This window comes from Halyomorpha halys, unplaced genomic scaffold (assembly GCF_000696795.3).
Source record: "Halyomorpha halys isolate HHAL.00 unplaced genomic scaffold, Hhal_1.1 Scaffold158.1, whole genome shotgun sequence".
NCBI lineage: Eukaryota > Metazoa > Arthropoda > Insecta > Hemiptera > Pentatomidae > Halyomorpha > Halyomorpha halys.
In genome coordinates this window covers 87,672-101,344 of record NW_027107138.1, presented here as the reverse complement: position 1 = coordinate 101,344, position 13,673 = coordinate 87,672, and positions in this window count along the sequence as shown.

Here is a 13,673-nt window from a genome sequence, read left to right as displayed (position 1 = left end):
ATAATTATAATATAAAATAAGTGTGTTTATTAATGGTATACATAATAATATTATAGGTGCATTAGTGAGGAAATCACAAATTGAAGACCAATTACCTGTCTAATATTTACATTACGTTTTCCTTTAGACAATCTGTTTTGTATATAGATCTTTTGAAAATCGATTTTGCGAAAAAAAAGAAGAAAAAAAGAGATAATTTTTAACAAATTACACTTCCAAAATTAACTATTAATTTTTTCGAATTATAAAAAGCATTATTATTAAATTTTATTACTATATATTAAAATATGTAAGTGATATTGGTACATCTTACACTAAGATACTCTAGCAAAAGAATTAAATTAAAGATTGTAGGAAAAAGAAGTTTGTTAGATAATAAAAAAATTATACCGAGAATTAATCTCTTAATAATTTATTTAATTGAACGTGGATAAAGAAATAAAATCGTTGCGTTACTATGACCTTTACTATTTTATCTAACACACTAAAATATCAAGATAATAAAAATGTCAACATAGTAAATAACGGTAATAACTTACATAGTAATATGAAGATAAACATAAACATTTGTTTGATGTTTCATATTGGTTGTTTGGATTATTGATTTTAAAATTTACTTGTTTTTACTAAATAAGAATTTGCTAATGCAAAGGTTGCGCCGTTCGATTTCTAAGGATCAAAACCGCTTATTGTGAAAGTTTTAAAAGTTTTAAGTCTTAAAATAAAGTAATGAAATAATTTTGAATTTATGTTTTGTAAATAAAATAATCTTTAGTATAAAAAAGAGATATTTAAACATCTCAATAATTATTTGAATTATGTATTAAGTTTTTTTTTATAGTACTTAATAAGCATATCAAGACTCGATTACATTATTTTAAAAAAAAACTCTTATCTTAAAATATTACATTTTTGTTATCAGAATAAGTCCCGGACAGATGGATCATCGGGATATACGGACCAGTTACACTGTTCTCGAACCAGAAACTTTAGTGGCTTCGTAGTTGTTGCCGTTTGTATTATTTTGTGTGTATTTCATTCATGAGAAAGATTTTACTAGTTTGATTTCTTTAAAATAGAAAAATTTTTGAATCTCAATTTATATTTCACTTTAAACGAATAGCTTCTTTACACGTCGAGACATACGCCGCTCACTAGTGAGTACAAAGGTAATCCCTCTATAACGAACGAATGGAATAAATAGACCAGGTGAATTAGTGATGAATAAGGTAAAATATTGGGGATAAACATACCATTCCTTATATTTTTTAAAATATCACATAAAATAAAATCATATTGAAATGAAAAAGAAGATCTATGAAAAATAAATAAAAAAGGAAGAAGAGAAAAATGAAAATAAAGATGAATAGACACCAAATAAGGATTTATTATTTGCACCATGTCTTTCGTAATACATATTATATTTATCGTAATAAATATTGTACTTTATTTATGTTTTATTCCAACTATTACTATTAGAACCATTAAATTTCATTTCTTTCTAACAATACTGAGGCCCATCTCGGCCATATTCGGCATGGATAGACAACATAACTATTTTTTTAATCTTTCTTTCCCAACTTATATTTATCAAATAACTTAATAAATTTACATTAAAAGTAACGAAAAGTATGAACTTCTTAGTGGCCAAGATAAGTGCACAAAAATGGCTGGTGTTAGACGGATTTCATTTTTATTTAAACCTGTCCATCTATCCAGTTTTACTTAGCATATTTATTAAGAATACTGTAATTTTTCTTATAGTTTCTTGACGTATATTGGGGGATGATTTTTTAAAATTTATTTATTTAATACCGGATCGGCCTGGTGGGGCTTACATGGTAGATATAACCGTTACATTTTATTTATTTTTTTAACAATTCATTATGGGTGCGTATAGTCTCGTACAAAAGACACCCCTAACTATATACAATGTTATAATTAAAAGAAAATAAGATAAAATAAGTGGATAAGAATAATTTTTTATTAAGAACAGTACACACAGAGAAAGAAATTTATTCAATCATGCTGCCCAAATAAATCGGGTTGCTACATTACACAGCATACTGATCAATCCGTGATCGGACATATATAAATTTATAAATTACATTTTTTTGATATGATACAATATAATAGAAAGATAACATTTTTTTTTTTTTTTCCCACAGTATTATTTTACAATTAATATCAGTCTACAAACTAAATACAAGCTTTTCAATTTATTCCCTTTTTTTTTTTTCTTTCCCCTCCATTTTACAACCCTTATTTCATTTTATCAACAAATTCCCCTATATAACAAATATTAGAATATAAAAATATAATATAATATAATAACAAAAAATAACGACATTCCTAGACCTATGAAAACAAACAATTGTCCTCTAATGGTAAAAAAAAAAAAAACTTAATTTGAAAAAAAGAAGAAGAGAGGAAAAATAGAAGTAGTGTGGATAATATAATTAATAAATATAGAATTTATAATTGGGGTCTTTGGGTTGAGGTTGGGTTTCTCAAGTTGTAGGTCACTGCTCCTTTAACTGTCGGCAACTGAGAATGGAACTTCATGAACCGTTTTTTGATGTTAAAAATGTGCTCTATCGACTCCATTTGTAATTCCCGATGCAATTGGCTATTTTTTATGAACCAAGTACCATCCACTGCGATTCTTAGGACTTTATTTTGAAATGATCGTAATTTTGGGGATGATTTTCAGGTATTGTCTTGAAACATATTTACGCTTCTTTAGAATCCTATTTTAAATTAAAATAAGTTTGTTAGATTTTTATAATAATTCTAAAGTTCTAAACTTTCTGTATTAAAATCGAAAATTTATTCCATTATTAAATTGTTTCCATTGATGTAAAATCATCACTTTCTCTTGTAAAAGATATAATGCCTGAACAATCTAAAATTCGCAGTAAAGCAGGACACTTTCGTACAAGTAAATTTTTACTGAATGTTTATAGAAATAACTCAAAAAATATAAACAAATTTATATTCTCTAAACTTTGGACTGTAAACATGTGAAAGAAATATTATTGATGAATTTCGGCTATTAAAGTTAGTTTAAGATGCCTTTGTTATTATCTTTTATGTGCAATAGCCTAATTTATAATCATTTAATATATATTTACGCAATATATTTTTAACTTTATAAAAATCACTGAAAGATAGTTCATTTGTTAAAAATAAATTAAGCTTTACTATATTTAATTACATATTGAGAATGAAATATTTTTTTCTAAAAATACTTTCTTCATATTTGGTTTTATAGAAATGTATTGATTATAAGATTTTTTTGCATATCTCATGATACTAATCTGTTCTTGAGAAAAAACAATTTTCTTTAATCATGTTCACATGCTCAAGGATAAGGATTTATAAGAATCCACTTTTTTTTTAGCAAAGTGCCATAAGGAAATGTAGTGTCGAATTAACATTTTGATGTTTAATCTTCTGACGCAAGTTTTTTTACAAATCAAGTTTATCAGAAAAAGTGATTAACATTTTTAATTACAAAAGATTATGAAAACCTGATCATAGACCTTCTCGAACAGGATTTGGATATATAAATTACCTTACGGGCTGTTATGAAATTATTATTTACATTTTTTCTCTTTTAAATTTAATAAAATTCTAAACCAAAATCAGCTCTGTAGGATCATCACTTTCCAAGATCTCCAGCATCAGCTCTCCAAATTTTGATCAATTTCCTCATTAGTTATCGTAATTGTCTCTTGTTTAGTAAAATATCGTCATAAAATTTATTCGTTTTACGAGAACAACCATAAAGAATTACTTTAAAGTAAATTTGATTAACTTCTATTTCAACCCTTAACAAAATGTTAGGCTCAATGGTTTTCTTAAAAATGACGAATAATCAAAAAATTGATATGTGGACTTTGAGATAAAAAAAACTGTTCTAGTTGTAATTATTAATTTTTGATTAAAATATAATAATTATTTATATGTGGATACATATATAGATGAAAATTGGGTATATAAAACAAGAAAAAGTTTTTGGACTCAGAACTTAAAAGCTCCAAGTTAAAAAATTGACAACTTTTTTTTCTCAAATTCTACTTGTCAATATGTTTGGTTATTTACTAGTTTAAAGAAAACCATTGGCCTGACACTTTTGTTATGGGCTGAATTGGAAGTTAATCAAATTTACTTTAAAATAGTACTTAATGGTTGTTCTTGTAGAACGAATATTTTTTTCAACTTCAATTCAAATCCAGAATAGTCTAGTTTTTACAAAGTAAACTTTTTAATTACCATATGATAAATATTTTGGTTATCATTTAATGTATACAATTCAAATTTAATCTTTAGAATATAAGTAAAAAGATTTTTTTTTTTACCACATGTATCATGGTTAAGATGATTTTAATTTGTATACTTAAAGCAAAATTAAATAAATATTGTCATTATGGATTGCTCAACATTAATTCTAATCTTACCAAGATAGCTTAGTCATTTATACAATGTTTTATCGAATAACTAAATGAATATTTATAATATTATATAATAAACTCGACTATTGTGTAATTAAACTGATTAGAATTATATTATTTATAAGTTAGTTGATTAATTTTCGTTTAGATGGATAATTATAATCTTAATAGAAAATCTTATTCCCCCCTATTATAAACCGCTTGTTATTTTACATTAATGGGATAAATAAAAGAAATTAATTTGTGAAAAGTCTCAAACACTAAAATTGTTTAGAGTTTCATTTATCATGTAACTATTTTATGTTTTGTAGACATAAAAAAATTTCGAATTCCATAAAAATATACATTTTTTGTTTTTATAGCAAGTAAAAAAAAAAAAAATAGTGTCGAATAAAATCGGTCAATGTGCTCAGATCTTTCCCTTATATCGTGATCCTGGATTGTACGATTTTATTATTAAAATATTAGAAAAAAGCATATTTTGTGTGTTTACAAGTATTAATTTAATAATAAAAATTAAACCATACAAATTGCAATAAATTATTTGATATAACAAAATTAAATGAAAACCAATAAGCCAATACTATTAGCTTGGATTAATTAATAATAAAATACAGGAAGCTTCCTAAGAGATTGTTTAATACCCTGTCATAATTTTTAAAGGCACTGAACGTTGTATCCTTCTGATTTATATAAATATACTTTCCAAAACATATTATACGGCTGTTATTAGAATTTAATTAAATAAGTAATTATTACAATTGAATTAATAATTATAACTTGAACTAATTTTTTTTTTTTCAAATCCTACTAGTCAATATTTTTGGCTATTCACTAGTTTTAAGAGAACCATTGAGCTAAAATTCTGTAATGGTCTGAAACAGAAACTAATTAAGTTTAAAGTAGTTCTTTATGGTAGGTGACAACTGGATATATAAACCTTCAAGATGTAATTTTTTCTATTCAAAATAAATAAATTATTCCTATTATACACACCCGATTAGTATTGTTAATTTATTAAAAAAATTACTAAATACTACTTTTTTTTTTTAAAATTTATTTATTGATATTTACAACTGTTCATAAATACATCAAGTAAATTTGAGGAAATCATAATGGTATGGTACAAGCATGTAGAGAAACAACCCAATGGTAGCACTCTAAAAACATTTTTACAATATAAGGCCTCGAGACCATCTTTTTTTCAGACGCCTCGGAGGATTGTCCGGAAAAAAAGAGGAAGCAAGATTAGAAACTAATGGGTTTGAGTGGTTAGGGAGTTTGTAATGAAAGGATTGATATCTGGTTCGGGCTAGATCGGTTACAAATGGAACATTGAGGTCTATGTGGATGATTTTATTTGTGACAAAGTAAGGAGCATTTAGGATTTTGGATTGTAAGGATTGGATACGAGAGGAATTCGAAAGTTTAGTGGAGCCCCAGAGCTAAACGCCGTATGTCCAGGTAGGCCTTATAATTGTCATGTAAATCAGTCTTTTTGTAATGAATTGGAAGTTTGGACCGTTTGTCTAGTAAGTGCTGTAATAGTCGAAATCGACGTGCAGTTTCCTGTCTTTTCAGTCGTGTGTGAGGATTCCAGGTTAGTCGTTTGTCCAGATGTAGTGCAAGGTAGCGGATTCAGGGGTAAGGGCAACATTATTGAAGTATACTGTAGGGCAGTCAGTAGGTTTACGACGGAGGGTAAAGGTAATTTGAAGGGATTTGTTGGAATTTATTTTAATCCTCCAATTACGACACCAATCTTCGAGGGTTGTGATATGGGATTGGAGGGTTTGGGATAAAATTAATGGGTTATTATTAACTTCGAGCACACATGTGTCATCGGCATACGTGGTGAGGATAGTTTTAGGATTGGTTGGGATGTCTGCTGTATAGATTGTATAGAGGATGGGACCGAGGATACTACCCTGAGGAACACCAGCGGACTGAAAGAAGAGGGATGAATAGGAACCATACTTTAAATAATCTGTCAGTGAGAAAGGAACGAATAATGAGAAAGTATGTAGGAGGTAGGAATTTACGGAGTTTGTAAAGCAGTCCCGGGTGCCAGACTCGATCAAAAGCCTGTTCTACATCGAAAAAGACTCCCACGCAGTACATTTCGCGCTCCAAAGAAGACGAGACAACGTCTACCACACAATGACATTGCTGGATAATGGAATGAGAGGGTCGAAATCCAAATTGGTGATCTGGTATTATATGATTGGAATCATGGATGGGGTATAAGCGTTTGAAAATGAGTTTTTCGAGGATTTTGCCCATGATAGGTAATAGAGAGATAGGACGGTAGGAGGATGGGTATTCTGCTGGCTTATGGGGTTTGGGTATCATTTTGACTATAGATAATTTCCATGGGTCAGGGAAATATGTGGAACGGAGAACGGCGTTATATATGTAGGTGAGAAATAGGATGGCTTTTCTAGAAAGAAGTTTTAGGATATGGGACGTTATTAGGTCATATCCAGGAGCTTTGCGGTTAGGTAATCTCTGAATGATACTAGATATTTCTGATGGATGGAATGCTTTAGGTGGAAGGGTCATTTGGAGTGGAATATTTAGTTCTGCTTCAATACATTCAAGATGAATTGGGTTAAGGATATCAGGATGCGGAATAAAGGCTTTAGAAAGGTGTTCTCCGAATATTTGCGATTTTTCTTCGTCAGTTCTGGTCCAGCTTTGGGATTCGGTGAGAAGAGGATAGTTAAAGTCTTTAAAATTCAGCAAAAGTTTAGTCGTCCGCCATAATGATTTGTCAGTTGTAAGATTCTCAGTAAAGTTAATTAAATTTTATATTTTCTAATTTCTACTTTAAGTTTGTTAGTCAACTTGGTGTAATATGTTTTGTCAGTTGGAAATCTGGTCCTGTGCCACTTCGATCTTGCTCTGCGTTTTTCCCTTAATAAGATACGAATATGCTGTGGCAGGTTAATTTGCTTATTGTTATTAATGCTATTAGTCGAAGTACTAAATACTACTTAAAATTTTTTTTTTCAAATTTTATTAGTCAATATTTTTTGTTATTCACTAGTTTTAAGAGAACCATTGAGCCTAGATTACTGTTATGATCTTAACATTCTGTAATAATTTTTAAAAGTACTGATTGTTGTGTCCTTCTAATTTAAATAAATATACTTTCCAAAACATATTATACGACTGTTACATATATGACAACAAAAGATATAGTTAACCGAAATCGTCTCTAATGGAGGTTGACTCATGCCTATACCCGAATAACTATTGTTTATCAAATACAAAAAACGATTTAAAGAATTCACTAACTGCATAAACCTGCAGTGTTAGTGTGTGGAGTAACAATGATACAATATTTTGTATATAGTTGTTTTTATACTCTTTTTTGTTCTAACATTTAGTCTTTCACTTATTTAGTATTTATGTGTTTTGTTACTTTTAGTTTACCGAAACCAAATATAATTATTTTTTCTTTTAAATAGTTTTTAGTTTGTTTACTTCTTGTTCTTTTTAATTCATTTTTTTTTTTACTAATTTGTTATAATGTTATACATATAATTAATGTTAGATAGATAATTATCATTAATTAAAACAGAATATAGTGACTTACATGACATAATCTTTAAGATAAAGCATATTTGATGTTATTTTTTATTTTATTCTTTGTCCTCAGTTATATTTTATTTATTATTAGCATTTTACTTTTATTTTCTCTAACCACTTATTGTTTTATTTTATTTCTTTCCTTTTGTAAACAATTTTTTATGTATTATCTGTTCTACAATTTTGTAATTACAATTTACAAATTACAATCTAGTACTAATGCAACATGCATAGATTGTATGCATATAATATGCTTTTGGCATTGTGTATACACAAATTAACAAAAATATACGCCTCTTCTGTAGGGCTTACTACGGAGGAGAAAATATACATATATATGAAGGTGCGACTTACAAAACTGGATATAGCAAATATCCGATTTGCAAAACTACCGTTGTCTAACACAGACCGTTTCCAGCAGCAATACCGTTTATATCCAGTGTTTTTAATAAATGTGAACGTTTTAATTTTTTTTAAATGAGATTAATAAAAAAAAATTAATTTTTAAGCTTGGGGTACCCCAGGGTACCACTAATTTTTCCTGGGTACTATTTTTTAGTTATCCGATGATCATGATTTTAAACCATACTCATCATTGAACATTAAATAAAGTCCTGTTTAGAATATTACGTTGACATCCAACAAAACATAAGTTTCACTTATTAGTTTGTAGCCCCCCTTAAATAAATTTTATACATTAATTTTATAACTTTATTTACAATAAAAGTGAAATGACTTGAGTTGTGAAATAGTTCTTGTAAGGTTCCATTGAGATAATTGCATAGTTGCTTAATTTTCGATACCCATAAACGTCTATGAAACCGAAAAAGTTATTTGATTTATTTTTTAGTTGTTTATAAAAACAATACTATACCCAAAGAGGAGATGGAAATATTTTTATAGTTGGTTCCACAATTATGATTTTAGAAATCAAGGCCACCTGTTTCACTTTCCAATCATGCTAAGAGGATCTTTTGAAGTACAGGTCGGGTATATTGCTTTCTCTACCTGCCTTAGACAGGCAGACTAACATTTTGTCAAAGTACACCGCCCTACCTGCTTACCTTCAAATATCCACTAACCATTTCCTTATTTCACAAATTTCGTTTTTCGAAGAGTTATTTTTGGATCGAAATCCTTGGAACAGTGAACATCTGTTCCACGAGTCAAGATACCAGCTGGTTACATTTTCAATTTCTTTAATATATTGACTTTTAGATCTTAAAAACAAAATTTTAGAACGCTTTCTCTACCTGCCCTAGACAGACAGACAGAGATTTTGTCAAACTACACCGCCCAACACTTATCGCTTGTAGACACAGGTACTTAATCCTTTGGAGCTCGATCCCCAAAAGCGTCCTCACCACTCAAAGTATAAACACTGACTGAGTTAGTGTTGTTAATTGTTGCTGTTAGTGTGATCTGTTGCTGAGGTAGTATTCTAGGATGGAAATGATACATAATACATTTGTCAATGTTAATCTATCGAACTTATAACATCTTTAAAATATATACTCATAATATTTTATATTTCTAATGTCTGCTCGGTATATTTTATATTCACTGTCAGAAAGATCAAACTTTAATGGGTAAAGTAAATGATGCATCCAGAAGTTTATTATTTCGTTTTGGCTCTTATTCTGATAAAAACGTCGCAAAAAGCATAAAACTAATAAAATAATAGTATTTACTAGTATGCATGTCGTGTATTGTTATGTACATTGCAGAAACATAAAGATACAAATTCCTATATTAGACAGAGCACAGTTATGGAAACGGAATTAACAACCATAACATATTAATAATTCTAATAATAACAATGTATAATTTGATAAAATACAGTTTATCAAAAATTTGACGAGTGTTCTAACCCTAGTAATTAGGTTTGAAAAGGAGGGAAGATCTTTAGAAATCTTCTATGATTCCCAATAAAATAAATTCAACATTCCCGTTGGCAGAAAGAACACATACTGCTATTGAGTTCTTTAAAGAAATACATCTGTGCATCACGAAGTCCTCAATCGGAGGGGTATCCATGAAGATGGATACACAGCCAACCAAATACAATGCTACAATTATCCCGATTGCCCAAAAGTATTACGTCACCTACTGAATATAGAACTAGGTTCTTACGTCTTTGTCAAAATGTTCCAGATCCCTTTTTGATATATACTGACGGATCAAAATCGAACGAATCTACAGCATCCTCTTTCATCACACATAACTCAACCCATAAAATAAAACTACTAAGTAAATTTGCTAAAATATTAGCCCAAATAGAGCTATTTACGTCCAATGGTTCTCGAGATTTTAGCCTAGCCTTTTAAAAAACAACATTTCATAAAAATGTACTGAATTACTCCTACAAAAATAAACGTCATAAACTACTTTATTAAAGTAGCTTAAATTTTAGTGATAATAGACATCTGTACGTCATAGTTCTTGGGATATAAACTTCTCAAAATAAATTAACTAACTACTCATATTTCAGTACGTTTCATACAATATTTTTATGAAATGTTGCTTTTTAAAAAGCTATATCTCGAGAACTATTGAACGTAAATAACTCTATTAGGGCTTACATTTTAGCAAATTTACTCTTCTTTAAATAATGTTCTGTTAGATTTTCTAGTGTTGTTGGTGGTTGTAAAGATATAGAGCTCCAAATAAAATATTAATTATTTTTAACGTTTTGATTCAGTCGCCACTTTTTATTCTCCTTACCTATCAATTTTGACTATACTCATCAATTTTGACTAGAACTATACCTAGTTTTATGTAATCAAAAATTGGGGTGAAATAACTGCCTTTTTTCTCCTCTTGGGCTCTTGTACTAGTTTCTGCATCATTAATGATTTATGTTTGGTTATTTTATCATTTATTTATTTTTTAGTTATATTAGGTAGGTTTTAAAAATATTCCCAGAGATTGGAAAATATAAATATACAAAAAACAATGAAAAAAGGAAATTGAAATCACACAAATGAAACATATAAAAGGAATTTGCTACTTACAATGTACTTTATATTGATTATAGCCTTGTAGAAAATTGTATATAATAATTAAAAAACAATCGGATATGGCGAATTTTTTTTAGTCTCAAGGATAAACCTTTTCTAAACAAATGAAATGATTACTCATAAGCACTGTGTGATGACTGATGAGTATTTGATAGTAGTTACTCATGGAAAATGAGTTATTGCTTGAGAAAGTTTATCGGGGGGTGCGGTCAGCAAAGTTTTTGCTGACCGCACCCCCCGATAAACTTCTTCAAGCATTAATCTACGGTCAACTATCTACATCTCATTGAAAATGAGTTATGTGTGATAAGTAGAGATCAGGTTTCCGTGCAGTTCCATATTTTGTTCTCTGACTTCAAATTACGCCAAACCTTGACAAGGACGTTCTATTTTATATTGCACGTTTTAGAGTTACTTCATGAGTTTACACTTGCCGAGGTTTTTCTGCATCTTCATTTCATTGTCCATGTTTTCCAAAACTATATATTGCTTAAAAAAATCCACACATACAGCCTTTAAAATATTTTTAACATAAAATATGATAAAATAGTGCATTCCTGTATCACCCGTTCACAGCCTTCAAACTTATATGTAACTAACTGCCTATCGAAAGCATTCTTTGGCAGGTCTTTCCTTATCCATTTTTTTCCCCTATGGAATTCTATTCCCTCCTCCATTCGTTGCTCCAATATTGTTCAAACTTTCAAATCTCGTATCTTTAATCAACTACTGTCCATTCAATGCCCGAAGAATAGAAATTAAAAGCTTCAAAGAAAATAGTAAATTGATATACAGATAAATGCAATATAACATAAATGCTATTAGAAATTTCCAATATCTATATAGAATTTGTATATTCCTATGTATACTCAAAACAGTTGGGTGAAATGTTCGTTGGCTAACATAGAAAACATTTTTTTTTTCTTTTTTATTTGATTTTATTATTCAATATAGTTGCCTTCGAGGGCAATGAAACGATTATAGCGGTCATAAAATTTTTCGGTACCATTTTTATAGTATGATTTGTCTTTAGACTCAAAATAAGCCTCAGTTTCGATGATCTCCTCTTCATCGGCATTAAATTTCTTTCCAGTGAGCATTCATTCTCTTGAGGTCTGAGAACAGGAAAACGTCGCTGGGGGCTAGATCTATTATATTCTATTTGGAAGTTTTTTTTTCACCTCAACAATTCAAAAAATTGGTATAACTATTCAATAGTTACAGTAATGACGCATTGGGTTAGGCGTAATCGCTAACAGTACAAGTAAAGGTAGTGAAGCAAATGCTACTTCAACGATCACATGCATACGCCTTGACAGTAAACTATCGAATACTTTCAGTTATTGCGGCAAAAGTGTTAGTTACTACCATGGTATAACCACTTGGTAGTTACAATCATGACAGCATTTTCAAGACAGTTTAACCGTCGGATTGGGTCTAGCGTGATCGTTAACAGTACTAGTACTGCAAGTGGACTAACAGTTGCATTAACTGACTCGTTTAACTGTCATATGTATACGCCTTGAAAGTGAACTGTCGCAACATATCAACCTTACGAAATTTAATTATTATAGGCAGAAAAACAGTATTTCTATATATGTGCCCAAAAACTTGAAATTATATCAGCCTAGAGCTTAGAATCATGTTGTTTCGACATATTTCGCTTTGTCACATCTCACGTGAAATACGACCGAAGCGACAAAGTACTGTTACCATGTAGGAGATGACATACGACCGATTAGGGTTAAGTGTCTGAAACATAACGCTGACATTACAAGATTCTTAATTTGTGTTAATCCTTCAGCTTGGAAAATATCGAAATGCGTTTGGTGCGGTGCTTAATAATTTTTTAATAAATATAAATGAAAGTTTACAATGTAACCTTTCGCCGCTCGTCAAATATATTCAATTATCTATTTGGTAATAGTAGTAAATATTTGACTATTCCATTATTTAGAAACATTTGCTCATGAAAAACATTCTTTTTTAATTTGAAACGTTTTGCTGTATCCTCTATATCCTCTATCCTGCTGTATCCCTCTAGATTCCTAAATCGGATCTAAAACCTCCCTGCCTCACTTCAGTAGCCGGTCCCTAGAGGGTCTATACCTGTAAGGGTGATTTTTATTGACATCAGGTAATTCGTTTTCAAACATTATCAGGCACAGGATGGATGTTCTCAATACTTAGCAAATAGTATATAGCTCTCAAATAATGGCACTCTCTGGGAAGTAGTAAAATATTTATACACTCCATTTAAGCAGATATGTTTAGTAATTGATTACAGTAAACAAGTAAAAAAAAAGTATAGATTAGTTTTTATAAGCCCTGCTCTACCCTTCATGCGTGGGGGATAGAGTGAGCTGAGGGATCCTCAGGGCGAGAGTGTAAATATTGAACATAATAGAGGTATTCATGATGTGTTAAATGTAAAATGTTTTACCATGTTAAATATTATAAATATAGGATTGAGAGCCACCCTATTTAAAGCCATGTTAAATGTTAAGTGCATAAGAGCTCATGGGGGATTTTCTGAGAAACTTGTTTTATAACCTTTCCTTCCTAAATTTCATGTTATTGTTTACACATAATTTTTGATTAA